Raw genomic sequence first — 6158 nt, 5'->3', positions numbered from 1 at the left:
TCATGTCTCCTTAGCCTCCACTTGTCTGGAACAGTTACTCAGAATTTCCTTGTTCTTGATGACCTTGACAGTTTTGAAGAGTACCAGTCAGATATTTTGTAGAACGATACTCAGTCAGGATTTGTCAGATATTTTGTAGAATGATACTCAATCAGGATTTGTCAGATGTTTTCCCCCATGGTTAGCATGGAGATACGGTTTCTTGAGAGGAAGATCACAGATGTAAAATAACATTCTTATCATATCCCATCAAGGGTACATGCCGTTAACATGACTTACCACTGATGATACTGAGCTTGATAACATGGCTGAGGTAGTCAGGCTTCTCGACTATAAAGTTACTTCCCCATCTCCCTTTCATACAGTAATCTTTGGAAAGTAAAAGCCCATACTTAAGGGGTGAGGAGTTATGTTCCACCTTCTTGAGGGGGCAGTATCTATATTAGTTATTCTGAATTCTTCTGTACAGGAGATTTGTCTATTCTCCCACATTAATTTATTTATATCAGGATGAACTCATGGGTATTTATATTATACTTTGTGTTACAATACAATACTACTTCCTATATTTTCTTGCTCAAATTGTTCCAGCTTTGGTCATTGGGAACTCTTTCAATTGGCTCTTATACCCCTTCTGTGTGTGTGTGTGTGTGTGTGTGTGTGTGTGTGTGTGTGTGTGTGTGTTTGAGAGAGAGAGAGAGAGAGAGACAGAAAGAGACAGAGAGAAACATAGAGAGAGACACACACACAGAGACAGAGACAGAGAGATAGACAGACAGACAGAGAAAGAGAGAGACTGACTGATTTTAGCCCTTACTTTCTGGCACTGTAAGATATCCCAGGCTCATCTTGTATATTCCCTGCCCAGTCTAGAATCGGCTATTTCTCCAGGAAGCCTGGGTTCCTTTTATTAGAGAATGGTATTAGAAACAAAGGTCTGGGTGCTGGTGTACTGATTACCACTGTGGTGTTTTTACTTCTAGGTGCTCTCAGTTTGGAAATATATGAATGTATGCTGCAGGGGAGCAAAGACTTTCCCTCTATCCTCCTGGATTGGATAGCTGTGTCTTTGAAATAAACTGACAACAGGCAGATTAATAGGAGATAAGGTATACAAATTCATTAAATTTTAATATTTCATGCATGGGAGCATCACAGGGGGAAAAAAAATGAATTAACCCTCACCCTGCCAATCGGTGATATTTGAGAACTTATATACCATCTTAATAGGGGAAGGGGATTGGGGATGTAGGCAATTTAGGAACTGATTTTTAGGAAAGTTGAATGGGCTCTTAGAAGAATGGGAGATGGGAGGTATGATGGTTTGTGACAAAGTGTGTCTGGCTGTGGTGTCCACTAGTCTCCTCCCCTGTGATAGGTGTCAGCGTTCCCTGGTTGATGAAACTCATGTCAAGGGGATTTATGACTGAGTTCCTTTTAGAGCATCTGTCTTTAGTCAGATAAGGGGAGTTCAGAGAAAGCCTCCTCTGCATTTGCTGCTTTTCAAGTGCTTTCGGCTCAAAATAATCAATGTACCAAAGTGGTATATTTTGGGGTGGCATGTCCTGAACTCTTTCAATACTAAGCCACTGCATATACTCATATCTATACTTATTTCTGTCTTTATTTATCTGTATCTATATTAGGCTAAACATGAGTTCATACTGATGTTCCTTGTTCCGTAAAGAAAAAAGTTGGCAACAGATGGTGTCTTGCAGCAAGTTTCCTTTCAGTCTTGCTATGATTATATGTGCCAAATCTATGAAAAAAAATTATTGTCCATTCTCTAGGCCTCCTCTGAAGATTAGATTGTATTGAAAAACATGGTTCTATTAGGCACAAAGCCCTGCATAGAACTGGAAGCTCGGTCAACATTAGAGGAAATAGAAGAGTCGGGCAGGTGGAGCAACAACCTTGCTCTTTGACTAGATGGTGATGAAGAGATGAAGTACGTAGTTTAGAAATACTTTGAGGATTCACTAGGATCATTTTTTCCTGATGTGACCACTTCCGCTAGGCATTGATGGAGAGAAGTGACTCACCTAGTAAAGAGGTAGTTTTCACAGCAGTTTGTCTTACTTGCTTTGGCAGAGATGAAGCAGCAGCACCTAGCACTAGTAAATGATATCAGTAAAGCACCTGCAATTTAAAACAGGCATGGAAGTTCAGGCCTTTTTGTGTCTAAACCTTTCTGCATTACAAAAATAATGTCTTCTTTGTTAGCCTAGGTCTTTTGCAAGTCAGGCTGGTGGAAAAAAGCCTGTGTCATCGACTTGAGTGTCAGTGATATGGCAGGGGAAGGAAAAGCACAGTATCTTTCCATTACAGAGGAAGGAGATTGTGATGATTAGGTAGCTAGGCATGGAGCTCTCAAGAAATGTTTCTTACAAGTTGAAAAAGGAAGAAATGCCTGAGGAGAGCTCTATTTTGCCAACATTAGCTCTATCTGAGCATCTTATAAAAATATCTGAAAGCATAAACTGACAGTTAAGGAAAATGTGGGAGAACCAGTTTTGAAATGCCCTAGGAGATGGCACTAAAGATATGCCATAGTTTATTATAAAACATTCATATCCATAAACATCTGATTTGAGGAACTTTCACTTTTCAGGTAGGGAGAATACTTAAAAGAAAAGGAAGTATGAAAGAGAAACCCAGGGTGGAACAATGTAATTGAAGATTTACTACAATAGAAATTAAGATCCTAATATGCTTTTAGCATGTTTTTACAGACTAAAAAGATAAGGCTTCATGAACAAATTAATAAAACTCTTTTAAACGCTATATATTAATAATCTTTACTGGCTTATACTACCTACCTGTGTACAGAATGTATCCATGTATGTACTGGATTTTTTATGTGAGAGTACTAGTGTTCAATTATATATATCTTGGTGATAACATTTCTAGTGCACATTGAAAACATAATATAACATATAAACCAACAGATTAGTCTGAAATTTCACTTTGGAAACAAAGCAAGATACCGTTTGCGATTCTATAAACATAACATAGTACTCTTGGCCTATGCAATGGAGTAAAACTTAGAAAAGTATTTTCAGAATTGATTTCATTTTGTAAACTGTGCAAATCCACAGCAGAATTGTGTATGCATTGGTGAGTGTGATTCTGCACCTAAGTTTACTAAGGCAAAGGAGCAATAGAAAGTGCATGGTATTGTGGTAAGCAGGTGGTTAGAGAAAACAACATCTCGTTAAGGAAGGTGTGGTTGCACAGAGCATATTTCATTTCTATTCAAGTCTTTAGGCTCTTGAGTCCTTATTTCTTTTTTTTGATTCCTTATTTTTATGACCATTTTGATTCATGAAGCACTAATAGTTGAAATTAATAAGACATATCACAGAAGATTTCAATCATGAAGAATTGTGAACCATAGCATTGTAATAGAATTCCCTTGTATTTATCTATCTTTTGGCAACAATAAAATACTCATCTTTTATGGCTCTGAATGTATCCATGGATAACGAAGAATGTCCTCTCCTATGTGTGAATGTTTATATTTAATGACTAGCGTTTATTGAAAGCTGGCTATGTGTAAGGCACTACGATAAGATACGCGATAAATTTATTCAGCCTTACATAAAATTACCCCATTTTACAGGTGAGAATCTTGGAGTTTAAAGAGATGTGGGTATGACTTATACAAATTATGCAGTTAGTAAATGCAGAACCAAGTGTTAAATTCATGTCTAACATAAAGAGATCTCTTTATCTGAAAGTCTGTATGTTTTTCTAAAATTTTTCTATAACCAAAGGGGGAAATCATGCCTAAACAATGCTATAGTTTTAGTATGTAACTGGCTTGGGGCCACTGTCTTGCTTGATCTTGCTCACTCCTAAAATTCCAGGGATAAAAATAGTAAGTAAAATTACTCTTAGGGGCCCCCAAAATATTCTGGGCCAAGACTGGAGAAAGTTCAAGTGCCTACTGAATTACCAAATTCAGCTGCTGAGACTTTCGTGCTAAAAATAAATAGAAAAGCCATGATTAGGGCCAAATCTCCAAGTCATAAATCAGTTGCAGTAGTGTGTTGGGGGCAAGGGGAATATGGTTTCTTTACAAGTGAGTTCTGCTCTGCCATTGAAAATTTTATTTTAAACATGTTCCAAAAGTTTGAGGATTAAAACTGCTTTGGAACTTGGGAAAGGGGCCAGAAAGCACAAAACACTTACCTACATCTAGGCTTGAACCTATCCAGCTCCCAAGACATGCCCTGATGGTTTGTCCTGATGTCTTGTAGGCACTATCTGAGGGACTTATTAGCATAAATTTTGGCATAAGCAGTTTACATATACAAAATTTCATAGATTTCCTACTCCTGATTTTAAGTAATGGGCCTTTCTGTCAATCATTTGCTCACCTGTTTGTAATAACTTCAAGCCTTTTTCGAACTCTGGGCATAGTGTTTAGTCAACTAAAACTTTATCATAATTGGAGACCTGAATCTCATAATAGAAGCAGGCAACACAACAGAATAAAGGTGGTACCCATTTTTAAATTTTTTAACCTATCTTGACCAATGAGTTTATTACTTAAATTAGTCATCTTCATACTGTACTCTGAAGAGTGAGGTTTTTGGAAGTGACTCAGGGATCATGGAAGACGAGGTGAGAAAAGAATAGAGTCTACGTGGATGCTGTGTTGTGCTGCTCAGATCCTTCCTTCAGAACCAAAGGTTCTCTGATGGCTGCTGGAATGCTGCTAGATGACAACCCCCAGCTGTCAGTCCTCTCTGGTGGTTACCTTTGGCTGAAGAGGGCTCCCTTGTCCCAACTATAGGTCAATCCCTAAGGGCCATCCCTGTTTGGGAGCACCCGGTAGAGTCACTGAGGCCTTGCTGTGACTGTATTGAACTGCCCAATCCTGCTTCTTTTACTTCCTTCACAGGTGTTGATCCCAGAGCACTCCCTAATAAATTTCCCGCATGCTAACGTCTTCCGGGTGTCTGCCTCCCAGGGAACTGGGACCTACAGCAAAATCAATTAAAGCAGCTCTGCTTTTATCATTTATATATATTGGATATTTATGTAAGATTTCACTTAAAGCAAAACAAACTAAAACCTTTGAAGGCCACTGATCCAACAATTAAACAATGTTTCACCTTATATGAAAAATCATCATTATGGTTTTGTGCAAGATTAATTTCTGTAGATTAATCTTTCCAAACCAACATCTAAGGAGTGTGTTTTCCTTTTGTAATTGTTTCTTCTTAATCTTTATTTGTATGTTACATTTACACATATACTCTTGTGCCTTTTAAAAAGCTGAAAATACATTAAATAATAGACATGAATATTTTTTATATTACATATGTAAGACCAGGAAAATATATAACAAGCTCTCATGACAGACCAGAGAAGGGCATTCAGTAGATGGCACATATTCTCAAATATTGAGCTTTTACATATCCCACTCCCCTAGCCCCACAAAAATAATTCTTAAGATTTTGTCTTAAAGCAACTATGGTATAAATAAGTATTTTCATTCTTCCCTTTAAAAAAAATCTCACATTAAAAAATATACCATCAGCTAGCCTCTTGTAATACAGGGGTAAACCCATAACAAAAAAGGTCCATGGTCTTGTGGTAAAAGTCACTATATTCTATGGTGCTTTGGAAAACTAGCAAAGAAATTTCCAACTGATTAACTTGATGAAAGGTTAAATGATAAAACTTTAGCTGCTGATGTGTATAAAATAGATGACTAATAAGAACCTGCTATATAAAAAAATATATAAAATTCAAAAAAAAAAAAAAAGTCCAAGATGGTACCTGTTAAAACTATGCTATGGTCCCACCTTTGAACTCGGCTCCCCTCCTCAAAAAAAAAACCCAAAAAACTTTAGCTGCTGAAAAGATAACAATTCAAATTTAATAAGCATACGAATGACCAAGTTCTGAATCTTAGCAGGCTCCTGCTAAGCTCATTCAATAATTCTAATTTACACAGTAGTCAACAGAAAGAAGAAATACAATTTGGTTGTTATTGATCTAGATTTTCCCACTACTCTATTGCCTGGGAAGCCATACATACATCAGGCCTTGGCTTTCTGCTCCAGCAATATGGATGAGGAAAATAAACAAGCTGTTTTCACTCTCAGGTGACAATTTCCAAACTTGATGTGGCAGCAATTAAC

Source organism: Balaenoptera ricei, chromosome 5, assembly GCF_028023285.1.
Source record: "Balaenoptera ricei isolate mBalRic1 chromosome 5, mBalRic1.hap2, whole genome shotgun sequence".
In the NCBI taxonomy this organism is placed as follows: Eukaryota; Metazoa; Chordata; class Mammalia; order Artiodactyla; family Balaenopteridae; genus Balaenoptera; species Balaenoptera ricei.
Note: the sequence above shows the minus strand (reverse complement) of the source record.